General features: G+C 45.2%; 1 long non-coding RNA gene across 2 annotated transcripts in view; it reads left to right on the forward strand.

Annotated features, from left to right (window-relative positions):
- Positions 1 to 17657, forward strand: part of LOC144771630 (uncharacterized) — a 65727-nt gene extending 48070 nt beyond the window's left edge. For both annotated transcript variants that reach the window (XR_013599401.1, XR_013599402.1), the window contains exon 5: positions 17566 to 17657. This is a non-coding gene — a long non-coding RNA (uncharacterized LOC144771630). The remainder of the gene's footprint in view (positions 1 to 17565) is intronic.
- The last annotated feature ends 235 nt before the right edge of the window (positions 17658 to 17892 follow it).

The following is a 17892-nucleotide window of genomic DNA, read 5'->3' on the forward strand; positions in this document are numbered from 1 at the left end:
GGGTCAGAGACATTGAAAGTGTCATTTTGAAACAAACATCGATTGTATAATTCGTTTGTGTAGGCCAATTGTCATATTCCGCTAAAGACGGAATGAGATGGGTTATTCAAATTTCGGCCAGTTGCCAAGCCAAAGCATGTAGTATGGTGCACTGTATCTTTTAAATATAACATTTGAGTCGGGATTAGGCAGGCATGATGCAAAGCTTCCGTTCCCTGAACCTGCCAAGCTTTAGTGCTCCAAATTGATTTCAAATCAATGATTTCCTTCCAGTGATCATAACCCTGCGTGGCCAGATCAGTTCTGAATGAATTGGAATAGGTCAGAATAATTGGGTTGGGTTGGGATGACGGCTGCAATTTAAAAAAATAGGATTCTGGATTAGACGTGTCATAATCTGTGAAATATGTGAATTTATCTCTAAGGGTTTTAGAACAATGAATGCACTGCTTGTATGTCCCAATCATCAGAATGTAGGTCCTGTGTTAGCACATCTCTTAAGGAGACGCGAAACACGCATTGTATCATGAGGACCTCCGTCAGGCTGTGAAGTTCGAAAGCTACAATGCCAAGTTTCATGATATGGGACTATGTATGAGGGGCCAGAATACCAACAACCAAGTTCACAGCAGAGCGTTATGGCAAATAATGACAATTGATGAGCAAGAAACATACTTTTAGAAATCCAATCGACATGAACAGGAAAATCAGAATAAGGACCAACCAGATGTAGGTCCACGGGGGGAACCAGGTAAGTCTATTTGAACCAAGAGATGAAAATATCTATTTTTGTCAGTGGAAGTGTTGAATTAGAATATCTGGAGGATGATTGATAAGAGAAGCTGGCATGGTCCCCAAAATAACCACTTGCACCTATGTCTATTGAAGGAGGTAGGGCAGCAGCCCCTTGATGTTGTCGAGGACTGTTCGGCACTTTGCCATGGGACTCATCAGCAGGGTATGTATACTCAGCATCTGTGTTGGAGGAGGATGTAGGCAGAACAGGCAAAAGGTCAATAGTTGCTTCCACCTCACCTCCAGTGATACATGCAGTAGTCAAAGAGGATGAATTAACTGGATTCAAAGAGATAGAGTTGCATGAACCTGCAGGTGTTACGCTTTATATGTGTTGTCTTTGAGACCAGGCAAAGGTGGTAAAATGGCTGTACGACTACCCTTCAATCCAAGTACTGGAACTGATGCAACAATAAGAGGGACCAAATTCCTTTTTGTTCTCCAGCTTTTCTCGTACCAGATCTCCAATCTTAGGGAGCCAGCCGGCGACCGGAATCAGCAGTGCTGCATCATCGGAAGAGTGTAAATTGAACGTTGCATAGCGGTCACTGGTCTTTTGTAGGTCCTGTAACATAGTAGAATGATTATCTACGTCAAAGGTTGCGGCAGCCGCCACAACGTCTAGACCATTAAGGTCTGGCACAAACATTTTAATGCCAAAGAGCATTTCGTATGGGGTCCGCCCACCCAGAGATCTTCTCAGGAGATTATTAAGTACAAGTTGAAATCCATACAAATGGGCCAACCAGTTCCTGCCAGTACCTAAGACTCTAGCTGTCAAAGATTGCTTTAAGTCACGGTGCATTCGCTCCACTATATAATTGCCCTCAGGCCTGTCTGGAGACGAAAACTGCACCAGCACCCCCATCGACTTCATCGCGTCCTTGTACGCCTTAGAGGCAAACGCTGGACCTTGGTCTGAATGGAAGGTGCCACAGGTAAACATCCCGACAAAGACATGCAAATCTCTAATGACATTTCGAGCGTCAGTACTGCGTTGTGGCCAAACCCAAAGGAATCTAGTGCACAAATCAACTGCAACAAAAATATATTTATATGCAGTATCAGAAGAGAATGGACCACAGCGATCAAGATATACACTGCCAAATGGTTGATTGGAAATACATAGCTGTGTTTGTGGCAGGCGTGAGACCGTACATTGTTTGATTTGCTGACAAATGTCACACAAAATTACATAACGTTGGGTCTGTTTACATAAACCACGCCTCCAGTAACGTTGCTGTAAAATAGAGATAGTTGCAGATGCCCCAGCATGCGCATAAGTCATGCCTTCATGTTCAGCCATGAGCAAAGCAGGTCTGTAGTCCTTGTTGGGAATCAGCCAATCCCCAACAGAAGGTATTTTAGCATAAGGAACTTGTTCGGGAGATAAATGATCAGAATACTTTAAAGGGAAGCCCTGCAGATAAGCAGTTCCATCCTTCGTAGCAGCTATAGCTCCCAAAATGTCATTATCTATCTTAGTCATGGACCTTGTAACTGCTGCAATGGAACAAGTGGCCACTGAAGATTTGACTGCCTTGTCAGCCAAAGAATTACCAACAGCATGTGCTCCCACACGCTGATGGCCAAGAGTATGTATAACCTGTATGAATGGCAGACATTCTTTAAGCTCCGCCACCCAAAGCATTTTATGCTTTATTGTGCCAAAATCAAATTTGAATGGACAAATGTAATACAGAGAGAATTTGAGTCAATTAAGGAGGAGTTAAGTAAGGCAAATACCTTTCATGGAGTTGACCCTAAAATGACGTGTAGTTACTACAGATGCGAGCTGCAAAGGAATTTGAGCTGCATTATTACAAAGAGATAATTATAGCAAGGAATTAACAGTGGCCTTAGCATCTAGAACACTTTCTCCAGATTAGGAATGTTACTCGGTGGTGTAAAGGAAGCACTGGTTGTGCTATAGGGACTGGAGCACTTATTCAAAACGTAATGCGTACTCTCACCTACAGCCAATGGCCGGTGAGGCATAACCAGGGACAGCAAGAGAAAGGTCCAGGAGGGGAACACACAGGAAGGAACGAACTAGAACAGTGCCAAGAGGAAGGTTAGACCAAAGTACCCTTGCAAGAGTTAAGATGGACCAGGTTTGATGCCATGGGAGGCAGACCGAGTAGTTGCCCCAGCAGCTCCGTCATCTGCACGGCTCACTTGGGTTCCTGGGGAAAGCTGAAGGATACAAAGGTAGGTCAGGCAGGAGAGTTCATGAAGCTCGTGGGCCACAAGGCAGAGACACGACCCCCAAATTTTATTAAATTGAGTCAACCTAAATTCCAGAAAGACAGTCAGTTTCTCCATTGCTATGATGTCCCACAGTTTGTGAAGCCAATCGGTAACAGCAGAGACAGAGTCAGTGCCCCACTTGGTGATGATGACCTGATTTGCTGCACAATGAGCCATTGTGATAGCTCAGCCCTTATTAGAGGGAGGAGGTAGGTTAGTGTGATTAGAAGTCCCAATAGTATGTAGCTGGGTAAGGCTGGAATGTCTGTGGCGAACATCTCATTGATGTCTCTGAATACACCTTCCCAGTACCACATATGGTTTGGGGTAGCACCACAGGAGATTTGTCAGGGTACCTGTTTGATCCCAGTTGTACCAACAGTTGTCCGTGCTGCCATCTTTCCATCTCGCCATCCTTGCAGGAGTATAACACCAGTAGTGAGTGACCTTGTGTAATGCTTGCCGACCTGCAGTCCTGCGGGAGGAGAGTTGTGCTCTGTGGAGAATGTCAAACCATTCCCTATCTGTGAAGTAGAGCTCTAGTTCTTTTTCCCATCGTACCTAGGATGGAGACTTCGCAGGATAAGTCGCTTTATTTACCTAGGCATAGATGTCTGAGGGGAAGCTCTTGTCATCTTGTTTTGTGAGCCGCTATTTCTCAAAGGGGTTCAAGGTTTTGCATGTGTGGGGCCTGATTCCGGGCTGAATGACCCAGTGCTGAATGTCATAGCCCTGTTGGAGTTGCGAGAAGTCTACGGATCCTGTATGATCAAAGAGATCACCCACTCTTTTGAGCATTGCATGCTGCCAGACTTGGAAGGCCTGCCTAGTGGCAGCAGGTGGGAATTTGGGGTTCCTTATAATGGGTGTGAGGAGAGATATGGGAGACTACAGCTCTTTAGGGATCATAACCTTGTCCCAGGCTCCTACTGTTGCCTGGGTGACCAGGGAAAGGTATACTCCTGTGGACGGTGTATTTTAAGGAGTCAAGGGCACTTCCAGATGTGTATCCCAGCAATGCTTTGATCCATAAAGCACCTATACTTCTCCGAAAGGTTGCTGTATCATTCCACCATATAGCGCAGTTGCGCTGTATGGTATTAGTGTGTAAGGTCAGGATCCCCAGTCCTCCATCTCCCACAGGTAGATATGCCCTCATGTGAGGCCTCCTGTCCCCAAAATGTAAGACTCATAGCATTTATTGTATCTTGCTGAGATCGTGTGGAGCTGGGGTGAGGAGGACAGTCTGCATAACATACAGAATCTTAGGGAGAGCTGTCATCTTTAAAGCTGCATTACGCCCCAACCAGGAGAGCCCCCTGCTCCCTCAGGATTGTAAGTCATCCATTATTGTGGTCAGGAGGTCTGCGTAGTTCCATTCGGGTGTGACCCCTAAAGACAAGCAAATCTTAAGACCTAGGTAAGGGACTCAAGGAAATGGAAATTAGTGTTCTACTTGGAGCTTATCCTGCGGTACTATTATAAGACTATTATTTCAGGAAGTTTATTTCAAAACCAGCCACCGAGCTGGGGCCCTGCAACATGACCAGCAGGGTGGGCAATGATGTAAGGGGCTGCATGAGGGTCACTATAATATCATCTGCATAAAGTGCTATTTTATGTTCCTGGCTCCCGAAAGTAACACCAGTAATCTGCCTACTGTCCGAATTTTGTCAGCCAGGGACTCCATGTAGGGTGCAAAAAGGAGTAGAGAGAGCGGGCATCCCTGCTTTGTACCCCTGGTGATGGGAAAGATTTGTAAAGTTGAGCCATGTGCAAAAGTGCGGGCATACGCCTATCTCTTACAGGACCTGTCAAAGGAATGGCCAAAGCACTCAATTGAATGCTTTCTGATTGTCCAGCGTCATGAGTAGTGTCGGCCTTTGGGATAGGTGGGCTTTATCCATGAGGTGCAACAGGTGTTTCATGTTGTTTCTGTAGGTTCTGGTATAAAACCAGCCTGGTCCAGGTCAAAAGGTCTCTGCATAAGCTGATTGATGTGCGGCGAGGATGCCAATAAATAGTTTGGAGCTGCATTTAGGAGAGAGATGGGGAGGTAAGCGAAGCATAGTATATGGTCCTTCCTGGGTTTGGGGATCATAGTGAATACCGCCTTATTCATGCTGTGAGGGAGCCTGTTTTGGCAAAGTAGTTGTAGAGGCATGTATAGAGGGGACTCAGCTGAGCTGTAAACATCTTGTAGAAGCTAGCACTAAAGTAATCTAGCCCTGGGGCTTTCCCGGGTTGCAGCTGGCCGGCCTATAGCTGAGAGAAACTCATCTAGGTGGCTATCTGCCTCCAGGGTTTGCGCTTCCACCTCTGGCAGGCATGTGATATGTTTGCCGGTGAGATACCTACCAACGTTTTGATTGTCTACTGCCTCAGTGCTATAGAGGTCTGTGTAGAAGCCCTCAAATGCCTGGGTAATCTCCACATCCCTGTGGAGCTGTGTCCTTGTCGTGAACAGATTTCAGTAATCCTGTTACTGTATGTGAAGTCAAGTCAAGTCAAGCAAGCTTTATTTGATTTCTTTTTAGATAATCCTAAAAGCACACAATATCACATAAACAAAATATTAAAACATCATATATAGAATATATTCAGATAGATTAGACTACATTTTCATCTTCGTTTCATATTCATTAATAACGGTAAGAATGTAAAAAAAATCATATTAAGATAGCTTTTCTATATTTGAGTACACTTTTTAAAAATAATTATAAAGTCCATGTAAAATATTCATTTTCGAGAAATTGTTGGGCTATAAATGCAGGGCGGCACTGCCTAAGACGAAGTGACTTTAAAAGTGGTCAAATCCATCTTAATCTTTGCACAGAGTAAAATGTACAAAATAAAACAACATTTGGGGGTCGATTCCGATTCGGGAAAAACGACTTTGAATAGCCGTTCGGAGCGTTTTTCCCGAACGAATCGTACCCTGCAACGTCCCGCATATGTACGTCGAAGTACGATTCGTACCAGGAGCCGGACTCCGTACGAATCGTACAGAGACCGTACGACTCGAATCCTCGTACGAGTCTCCGTCGGAACCCGCTGTACACAAGATATGTACAGCTCGCGGCTGGTTTATACGAGTCAGCAAGTACGATATGTGTCGGGTACGCACCGTACGGCCCTTTTTTTACGAGAGCTGAAAACAGCCGTAAAAGCAGAGTTCGCGGCGAAACAGGTACGGAACGCCTCCCCCCGGGTACGGTGCGTACCCCCCATTATCGCAGGGGCACGCCCTGTACACTCAGCGTACATGGGGTACAGTGCATACCCCCATGATCGCAGGGGTATGCACCGTACCCCATGTACGCTGGTTGTACGGGGCGTACCCCTGCGATCATGGGGGATACGCACCGTACGGTGTGTATGTGATTGTGCGCTTTTCCGTACGAATCGCCCTTACCTGACGTGGACCGTACGGATCGCGTCCTGATGCCCCGGTCCGGATCGTACTCGTCGGGTCATACGACGTGTGTACGAGTCGTACGGAGAGGGCTCCAGATACAATTCGAACTGACGTTTTTTTACCGGATCGGAATCGACCCCGAAGTGTTGATTGTTCAGAGACATCATCACTAGGGCACTTGTTCATCACTCTTGATCAATCTTTCATTGTTGGAAAACTTGTTAATCTATGTAAAATCCCTAGACTAAATCTGGTGAATAAAAATCTGTCATATCCAGCAGGAACAATTTTGAGATAGGGCTGAATACTATAGGTTGTTAAAATAATTTGATTTGCCAGTACTGTTGACTTCACAATTTTTGTAGATAGTCTGAGCGAATCCAATAATATCAGACACTTTTCCTTAAGATCTTTTCTTGTGACAGCAGTCTTTGTACTAGGCTCATTATAAAGATCGGGGTTGCCAAGGTCATACATACATTTTTTTTACATACTTTAGCCATGGTACAGTTGATAACAGTTCAAGTTTAAAACTATAATCTAAAATGTCCCGATTGAGCATAGTTTTTGATGATGTCCAGATCCTGTGCCATAATAAAATAGGTTTTATTTTTATGAGATCTGATATGTATGGCACATCTAATTCGAAATGGCATACATAAGAGGATGTACTAATCGGGACTGCTAATAAGAATCTTAAAACGCTTTCTCAACTAATTGTAATGGGCGGAAATCGGCGTGTCCCCAGATCCTGAGCAGTACATAGCTGTAGAAACACACTTAGCCTGGTAGATATGAAGTAGCTCTACCGGCGGTCGTCTGCCCAATTTTTTAGCAAAATTAGCTAAGGTAGCAGTGGTTTTCATAAACATTAATTTCTTTGCTTGAACTGCCTGAGTCCATCTTCCAGTTTGATCAAAGAGGATGGCCAAGTAAGAAAATCTTTTTGTGAATTCAACCTTTTTCTTATTAATATAGATATCTCTACATTTAGAACTACCAGCACCACATCTCATAATAAAAGCCTTTGACGAATTTACCCTGAGACCCAGATCATGCATAAATGAGGAGAAACTAATCACTACCCTTTGAAGTCCCACTTGGGTGCGTGACATCAAAACGACATCATACGAATATAGTAGGACTGGTATGGGCCGTCTGGCAATTTGTGGGAGGTCCTGACTCTGGTTCACCAGCACTTGGCCTAGACCATTAATATAAAGTGTAAATAAAAAGTAGGCCAACACACAGTCTTGCCTTGCCCCTCTCTGTGTTTTAGATAAGGCAGTGCACTCCCCCCCCCCCGACACCATGCTGCATCCTTGCCTTTAAGTCACTATATAATTGCCTTAAAAAATATATTAATGGGGATTCCACACCTAGGTCCTCCAAGGTCTTCCATAATTTGTCATGCATTACACAATTGAAGGCTGCAGTGAGGTCTACAAATGCTAAAAACAACCGGCCCTGCTTTGACAGCGTGTACTTCCCTACACTAATATTAAAATTTAGACTCTTATCAACAGCACCTAGACCCTCGCAGAAACCAAATTGTAATTCAGAAATTATCCTGTTGTCTCCAGCCCAATCCGGTAGTCTTTTGAGTATAATTCTCCATACTACTTTGACCAGGGATGATATGGGCGATTACAACTCGGGTCCTGGTGATCACCTTTTGTAAAAATTGGAACCCGGATTGATTCAGACCAACTTTCTATAAAATGAGAAGAACAGCTTGCTGTTATTACCTGAGTTAAAATCGTGCCCCTTAGCAGCAAATTAGATTTATATAGATCTACTGGGACCCCGTCGGGTCCTGGAGCTTTCCCACCTATACTTGCCATGATAGCACGAGTAACTTCTTCCAGTGTGAACTAGAGATCAGTGGGACACGAAGGAGATAACAATACGATGTCCTGTGGTGGTTGTGTTCCCGTAGAGTTTTCTTGCATGCTACATTTATACATAGTAGAATAGTGCGCCACCCATTGTTCCTCTGCAATTGCTGTCTCAATGGAGGAAACGTCTCAGGTGACCAGAAAAGGGACTTTGACTGCCTTATAAAATGCAGAACTGTCTCTTGATAAAGAAGCTTCATGCAAGACTATCCATGCTTCTTTCCTCAGCATTTCTTTGCACTCTTTAAGTGTACACTTATATGCCCCCCTGGCCATTCTAATATAGTTGGCATTTCTAAGTGATTTATGTTTCTCATGTGTTAATCTAGAATATGCCTGGGTGCATTTGGTATCAAACTACCCTTGATTTCTACTGCGCAGATTCTTTTTCTGCATAAATAGGGTTTCTTTTATAGATCCTGATATCTGTTGGAATGAATTTAAAGCATGATCATAGGTGGTTGTTTCATCTAGAGCTCTTGCTGTTTGTTGTTCCCTCCTGAGGCGGAAAGCCGGGAGGTGTGCTGTGTGATTTGCTAGATCAGCGTGTGTGCCTCTCTGTTGTGCCACTGATTTTAAAACGGCGATTTTTATTACAACTTCACCTCCTATACTCACCTTGCACTCTGCTGTTAGCTCGGCAGTTTTAATTTCTCTCCACACATTTTGGGCGGTCTCAGCAGAGTTAGGTGCTGAGAACCAAGGACCCGGGCGGTGGAAATCGGCAGCGGCCATCTTGGGTGTGAGACAGCACCTTCAGCATTCTAGTCGAAAGTACTTAAGGAGACGGGCATGTCTCCGCGCAGCGGATGCGATCAGCGGACGCGCCGTTTTTGCGCCGGAGTCGCGCCAGAGTCCAGCCCGTCTGCGCCCGTCAGCGCCGAGGATGCGCCTGGGGCCAGGGAGGCTGGTTCTATACATACTCAGGTTCTAGTCAACCCCTTATACTCTTTACGCGAATTTCAATCCCTTACACCCCCCGGCAGCCTTGTCACCCCACAGCTTCTCCCGAAAAGTTTCTTGATGCTCTCGAGTACCGTTGTAATAAGAGAGGAAGCTATCAAACCACCCCTGCCCCCAGCCCATAAGCGGGCCTTACCTAAGAAACAAGGACCCCTTCCTTTCATAAGGGACACCAGCTTTCTTATAAATGCACGGTCGCTAGTCAAAAACAACGTTGCGTTCAGGGAATTCATCTCGGACAGAAACCCCTCTTGGGCCTTCATTACTGAGACCTGGGCCTCTGACTCTACAGGGCCTGAACTCATTACCGCGATCCCTGAGGGATATACCTTGGCAAGAATGGACAGAGTAGGGCGCAGGGGGGGAGGGCTGGGCATACTGCACAAAAGCTCTATAAGATGTCAGACCGAACCCCTCCCTTGCCCGCTGGACTCCTTCCAGACCATGCACTTTGCGTTAAATTCGTCTCCTACCATGTCCTTCACCGGGATCTTGATCTATAGGCCTCCGGGCCCTAGGTCTGCTTTCAGTCAAGATTTACTTAAGCTTCTTGAGCCCTATATTGATCGTCCTAATATGACCATCCTCGGAGATTTAAATTTTCACTTGGAAAATTCGAATTCCTCCGACACTGTTCACTTGTTAGACTCCCTTGCCTCCTGTGGATTGCTACAGGGAGTAGGGAGCTCCACCCACTCAGCTGGACATACCCTGGATGGGGTCTTCACCAACGACTCCAGGTTAGAAATTGGCTCTCCCCTTCCCCTGTCCTGGTCGGACCATCTGGCCGTCCCCCTTGAACTCTCACCTCATTACCCTGCTATGTTTCGGCAGGACTCTATTATATGGGAACTGAAGAGGAGTTTTCGGGGGCTAAATAATGATACACTTGCACCTCTGATGGTTAGTCTCAAGCCCCCCCTTAGAAAGGGCACCGATGCAGCCGCCCTTGATTTGTCAAATACCATTACGAGCGCTGTGGACTCTCTTGCGCCGGTTAAGCAACATTATTCTGCCAGGAAACGGCCCTCGGCTCCCTGGTTCTCAGATTCCCTCAGACTGCTTAGGCAGGGGTGCAGGAAACAGGAAAGACTCTGGAGATCACATCTGGACCCTAAGTAGAAAGATAAACATAAATGTCTACTCAGGGGATATAAAACCGCGGTGCTGGGGAAAAAGAAAGCGTATTTCGCTAACTTGACTGCCTCACTTAGCTCTCCCAGGGAACTGTTTAAAATTTTCGACTCTCTATCCCTCCTTCAGTCACCCGACCCCACAGTGGCTACCCAAGAACTGTGTGACCAGATCTCCACTTTCTTTTACACCAAGATAATGGATATCCACACTGCACTAGAAGCCCTTAACCTTGGCCTAGAGAGCCTCTCCCTGCCAGTCTCACCTCCTTTGGAAAGTCAGGTTTATGAACCTCGTTGCAATCTTTCCAAGTTCCCCCTCCTCACTCTTGAGCAACTTGGTCAGCTCTTTGACAAACTTAAATCCGGATCCCCTTTGGATCCCTGCCCCCTGAGAATCTTCAAAGAGTGCAGGGAGGTAATGCTGCCTCCGCTCTTGGAGGTCATGAACTTGGCTATCTCTGAAGGCATTTACCCCTCATCGTGGAAAATGGCCATAGTCAAGCCCCTTCTAAAGAAGGCTGCCTTAGATCCTTTGATCCTGAAGAATTTTCGCCCCATTTCCCTTCTTCCTGCCCCCGCTAAGATGCTTGAGGCTCACCTCAACTGCCACCTAAGTGCCTTCCTGGATAGCTCCAGCTCCCTGGATTCCTCCCAGCATGGTTTCCGGAGGGCACATAGCACAGAGTCGGCTTTCACAGTGGTTGTCAATAACATTCGCACTAAGGTCGACAGTGGCCAGACCACCTTGCTGGTACTGCTCGAACTTACTGCCGCATTTGACACCCTGTCCCCCTCTATTCTGGCTACCCGCCTTAGTGAGTTGGGAGTCGATGGACCAGCGCTGAGCCTCCTGACATCTTTTCTTGATCAGCGAAAACAAAGGGTCAAGCTGGGTGACTTTCTCTCCCCTGTCCAGCCTGTGCAGTGTGGGGTCCTTGAGCCCCATGCTTTTTAACATCTATGTGGCCCCACTCGCCAAGCTTGTAAGGTCGTTAATATCACGGCCCAAAATGTTAGGAATTGTATGGAGGCAGTTGCAGGCTGGATGATTAGGAACTTCCTTAAACTGAATGGGGAGAAAACAGAGGTCCCTATTTTTGGAGGCTAGCAGGAGATCTGGTCGATGGACTGGTGGCCCTCTGCTCTCGGAGCCTGCCCTACGCCCTCCTCATCGGCCCGCAACCTGGGTGTTATCTTGGACACCACCCTTTCTTTGGATAAACAAGTCAGCAGGACGGTCTAAACGTGCTGCAGTATCTTGAGAATCATGAGAAAGATTTCTCATTATCTCTCGTTAGAAGCCCGAAAACAGGCTGCGGTGGCCCTTATATCCTCCAGGCTGGACTACTGCAACGTACTGTATCTAGGCATAAACAAAGGTCTGGTCCAGCGCCTTCAGATAGTTCATAATGCAGCTGCCCAGTTTGTTGCAGTTGCTCTGAGGCGCTCCTCAGGCTTCTCCCTCAGGAAGGATCTGCATTGGCTCCCTATGCAGGCTAGGATTAATTTCAAGATCCTCTGCCTCACGCACCGTGCTCTGCAGGGGTCTGGTCCCCAGGGTATTAGGTCCCTGGTGTCCTCTTATGCCCCTGGCAGGGCTCTTCGCTCTGCAAACAAAAATCTTCTCGCCGTCCCCCGAGTCTCCAAGGCCAGATGGGGAGGAAGGGCTTTCTGCTCTCTGGCACCGAGACTGTGGAACTCGCTTCCAGCTGACCCCAAGGGTCTTGATTCCCATGTGCTCTTCCGCAAAGCTCTTAAGACCTGGCTCTTCTCAGAAGCCTATCTGTAGCCGCCCGGTTTTTCCCCCCGCTCAAACAGCAATACCATCAACTGCGCCTTGATGCCTTTGGGTTTAGTTGCGCCTTACAAATCCTTTTTCATTTCATTTCATTTCATAGGCAAGCCAAGAAGGCAGATTTACATTTGGTCACTACTTTCTTTATAATTTCCATTTACTTTACTTAGGGCTATATTCTGTGCGGCAAGAGAGAATTTATCCTTAGAGTTTGAATGTTTATTTAATAGTGTAAACAAAACACTTAATGGAAAATGGTCACTCAGGGCATTTTTGTGAGTTGTAAAAGACTTAACTCTAGTTGAGTGTCTATTTGACATCAATATGTAGTCTATGATCGAAAAGCTTCCTCTTCCATTGAAAGTGTGCCTGAGGGGGACAGGCGGGTCACATAACTCATTGGCAAACCCCAAATCAAATCCAAACATTACTTCATGTAGGAGTTTCCCATATTTTGTGTGTGGGAAATGTGTGTAACTGTTCCCATCCTCAGACGTGAACCTGCACACTTCCCTCCCCCCCTTTTTGGGAATAGAACAGAGTTAAAGTCCCCGTCCCAAATTATAAACATGTCCAAGAGCTTAAAGACAGTTTGAAATCCCAAGACGTTAATGGGAAGTGTTTACAACATATATTCTTGTGCTCATTTACTTGTGCACTCACCTAGACTGGAGGGGTTGTGCTTCCACCTCTGGCAGGCACGTGATATGTGTGCTGGTGAGTTACCTGCCAATGTTTTGATTGTCTACTGCCTCAGTGGTATAGAGGTCTATATAGAAGCCCTCAAATGCCTTGGCAATCTCCACATCCCTGTGGAGCTCTGTCCTTGTCGTAAACAGATTTCAGTAATCCTGTTCCTATGTGTGTAGGCTCGAAGTTTATAGGTGAGGAGTCAAAATGACTTGTTCCTCCCAGCATAATGTGTTTGTTTTAACCGGAGGGGGGAGTATTACTCCCTGTCCTGGGCCGTAAGTTGTTTGGGTGCCAATGTCAACTCTTGTCGCACCCCACTGGAGCCTGATTGTTTATGAGCGTGTTCGAAGGTTCTCACCTGTGGGGGTCACTGTAGTCCCCCCAGTGTAAAGGCCCTGGTCTATCTAATTCTGTGTCAAGGACAAGGTTAAAATTACCTCCCATTATAATGTCTGCATCTGCGGAGGAAATGACGAGGCTCAGGGCATTTGTGATGAACTGCTATTGCCTGTCATTAGAGCAAAAGAGTGTACGAAGGGTAAGTGAGTGAGCATGGAGGCTGATCCATAGGGAGAGAAGCCTCCCAGAAAGCTCTGCTTGCGATTGTTTGACTTGGCCCTGAAATTTCATTGTTACCAACATTGCTATTCCTGCCCTCTTACTAGGACCGCCCTGTGGAGTAATAGTGTTGCTCATACCAGTCAGACCTCATTCTCGGCCAGTTCTTCTTCAATAAGTGCATCTCTTTCAGGAGACACATTTATTTATTTATAAGGTTTTATACAGCGCGAACATGACCCAAGAGGGTACCAGAGCACTTTACAAAATATCAGAAAGGAAGAAACAATAAAACAAACAAGAAGATCGAGAGCTGACCAAGATTCAGTGGGTCCCAAAAAGGCCAGCGGTCAGTGAGGGAGCCAAGCCATCACCGACATAATAACAATGGCTTTGTTAATTGATAAGGCTGAGGCCACAAGAACGCCATTACATTTATGCGTCATCGATTACCGGGCAGCCTTTGACCATGTGAACTGACAGCAACTCTGGTTGAAACTGGCAGGCTAGGGCATTCCCCAGGTTTTACTGAACCTGTTAATCAACTTGCACACTGAAACTTGGGTGCAAGTAAAGCTCGGCGACGGGTCAACACTATCCAGGAAAATTCCAACAACAAAAGGCCTCAAGCAAGGCTGTGTACTGGCCCCAACATTATTCAATCTGTTTCTTGCAGATCTGATTCTGTTATTAAATGCCTGCAACACACACTCCCCAAAGATTGGGAATCTAGTACTACCATGCCTGCTTTACGCTGATGACATAGTATTGATTAGTCAAACGAAGGTGGGTCTGCAGCGTCTTCTAGACATCACGTTCCAATACTCGGAGGCTAATGATTTAACCATCAACCTGGAGAAAACCAAAATCATGACAATTAAAAAGAACCTTAAGAAAATACCTGTCTGGTTTTGGATAAGATTCCAATAGAGTCAGTGTCAGAGTATAAATACTTGGGGGTGACCATTGATAAAGGCGCTCAGTGAGAAACCTAAACTCCAGATTAACAGGACCCTCACTCGCCCCTCTGGTTGAAGTTATACGAGCACAACTTCCCACAATAACCTACGGGAGCGAGGCACAGAGAGGAAGGGATTCAAAGCTCTTGGACGCCATGGTTGCAAAAGTATACAGAATGGTCTTAGGTCTCCCTACACGAGTCTCTCCAGCACTAATCAGGCTCGAGTTTGGTGTGCAAAAACAGACCATTGCAAGGAAAGACGCAACAGTTATTTTCTGGGACAGAGTAAGGAAATCTAAACCAGGTACCTGGCACTTGTGGACTGAGCTACAACAGAAACAGTCATCTCCAGCAGCAAAATATTTAGCTACTAGTGTGTCAATCCTGGGCCTTACCAAACTTTGGGCAACTCCGACAAGTCACTGTCTTCTCAAAAAAGCTACAAAGAAAATTGTAAAACAGGAATCTTGGATTGAAGATAAGGCAGCCCTAACAAAGAGGTTGCATGGCTGGATGATCCCTATTCTTCTCAGGCTGCACAAAAGTATTTAGCTATTGGCTTCGCCAAACATATAAAAATCAAAATTTTAAAATACAGACTAGGCTTGTTGCCACGCACAAAGCACTTTCCACATTGGCGGAAAAACCAATCTGATTCTAACTGCCGTCTGTGTGGGACAGCGCAAGACGATACGCTGCATCTCCTCTGTACGTGCAAAGATCTAACAGAGGAAAAGAGACAGCTTTTAAAACCACTTTTCAATCAGAGAGGCATCCATACATGGAGACAGGCCGTGTTAGCGTGCTTTGCACCTGGGGACACGCAGCTTAACTGTAGGTTTGTGAAATATTTAGCAAAAGTGAAGAAGAAAATGCTAAATCAGATCAGCATTGCAGCTGACAAGGAAAGAGACTGACGCTGCTAGAATAATTGCTTGCTTTTTTTAATGGACTGTAAATACTATATTGTCTTTTAATCGATTTTAATTTTTGAACTTGCAATGAGTTATTTGTAGCAATAGTTTTAAGTAACTCTGCTAAATAAAATAAACTTGAAACTTGAATCCGTCACAGAATATACAAGATCATAGGAGTCCATAACTGAACATAGTATGGCAAGTGTAATAACCGATGAAGACCTCTGAGGAGCATGGGCCCTAGAGCAAGAACTTGTTCACATGTCGCAGACAAAGTTGTGAAGCATGGACAGCAACACTGGGCTTTTTGTGGGCATGTTTAACCCATGTACGTTAAGGCAAGGTATCTTGGCCATGTGCAAAGCAAGGGTGTAGGCACTCAGAGGCACGGGGCAAGGTAGGAGGGGGTAGGCCCACGGACTCCCCTGAGGCGTCTGAGCTTACTAAAGAGCACTGGTAGAGGTATGTGATCCTGTGGGGAAGGGGAGATAAGCCAGGGGGTAACTATTAAACTGAGCTGTGGGTCTCGCTGCGCCTTCAGCACAACCAGGTGGTTGTGGCTATGCTGTTTGCTGGTGGCAGGCCACAGATGGATGATAGAGGGTATCCGGAAACAATAACTCAACAAGCACAACAAAGGACATTGTTAAAAACCCGAGAGGAATTGCTGTCATGCAACATACGAACAGAACAGCAACGGCTGACATGTGTGAGTAAATATTCTAATGTAAGCCAACAATATAAAGCCATTATTAAGAGACATTGGGCAATGATGACGGTTGAGCCGGATTTCAAAGGAATATTTTCAAATGAACCTATGTTTGCATACACAAGAGCAAAAAATGTGTCAGATTTTTTTACAACACCACATGAACTTAAGGAAGCAGTAAAGTATCGAGGCACGATCCCGTGCCAAAACTGTAGTAACTGCCACAATGTGATGAAGGGGAATGTTGTTACCCATCCCATGAAAGGAAATAACATCTACCTTAAAGTCAATGGAACATGTGATGCAGCCAACATAATATACATGTTGAAATGCCCATGTGTATGTGGGTCACACCGAAAGGAAATTCAAAATAAGATTGACTGAGCACAAGAGCAACATACGGACAGGTTCATTAAAATCCACAGTGGCAACGCATTTTTTGGAGGCAAAACACCATATCAGCCAGTTAAGAGCATGCATCTTAGAACAGGTCGTAAGAAAAGAAGGTTCCACAAATAAGAATAACCTCTTGAAGAGGGAAAATCATTGGATTTTTTATTTGAACAGCCTGAAACCGAACGGGTTAAATGACAGGACTGAATTCTTGTGTTATTTGTAATTATGTCATTTTGTACAACGGTATTAATGTGTACACATATTTTCACTGTATCGTGAAGATAAGAGCCGAATCGGCCACTAGGACCATGGAACTTCCATGTAGCGTTAAAAGGTTGTAGCGTTAAAAGGTCTTCAGTCTCACTCCAGGCATGTGAAGGTTCATCAAGTTAGTGCTTAGTAAGGTAGATTTTCACAGGATACTCATCGTTTACACACGGAAGGGATGTGAGCACCGTAATCTATAAAGTTAGCAACCGCCGTTTTTTTAACAAAACAGGCGAGCGCGGATCCTGAATTCGTCATACGTAAACACACGCATGCGCACAATACTATTTGAATCCGGAACCGCTAGCAGCGCGTAATTATGGCAGCATCGAGAAGACGCGATTAAAACCAGTGCAGGTGAGAGCAGAGCGCTAATGTGCAAAAGGCGTTTTAGTTTAAGAGCAGAAAACCGTTGTGGCATGCGTCATAGACATAAAAGCGGTGAATATAGAAGGGGGTTTGGTAGATAGCATTGTTTACATTTTAAACGTTGGCATAGGCACGTACAGTTTCATAGTTAACGGTCCACCCCGCATCTCGTAAGAATATGGGTTCCGAGCACGAAAGTATAAGAACGTTTTTAATAACTAAGTGAGTTTGTTGTGTATTTATCAACCAGTAAGACAGTGGATGCCAGCTAATGGATACAGTTAGTTGAGGTATCTCTTGTTAACTTCACATGTAATAAAGTTGAGTCTTGATAGCCTGTTTTCACCGTATAGCATGTTTTGATAATGTTTCAAACAGATAACTTAAAAAGCAATGGTTAAAAAATTGTATGCTCAGAGACTATTGTTTGTTATTTTCAGATGGATCCCCGATGAAGGTGGTCTAACCACCGAAATGCATTGGATATATAGCATTTTTTGGATGAAATTTGAATATTGATGAAATCAGCATGTAACAACTTTGAAATTCAATTAAATAAAATTGAACATAAACTATCAGAGGATAAATTTTTGATTTATAAAACGAGCTGGATTTTTTTGGTCACCAAAACACCTGTGCCCAAGGGGAGAGTTTTATATGTGTATATAACTGCTACCAGGCCACAGATGTCCACAGATCTCATCTTCCCCACCACCTCATTCCGCTGGAACATTATGGTAGGTGTAACTGTGGCAGGGGGTATTCCA

The sequence above is a fragment of the Lissotriton helveticus genome, chromosome 8 (assembly GCF_964261635.1).
Source record: "Lissotriton helveticus chromosome 8, aLisHel1.1, whole genome shotgun sequence".
Lineage (NCBI taxonomy): Eukaryota > Metazoa > Chordata > Amphibia > Caudata > Salamandridae > Lissotriton > Lissotriton helveticus.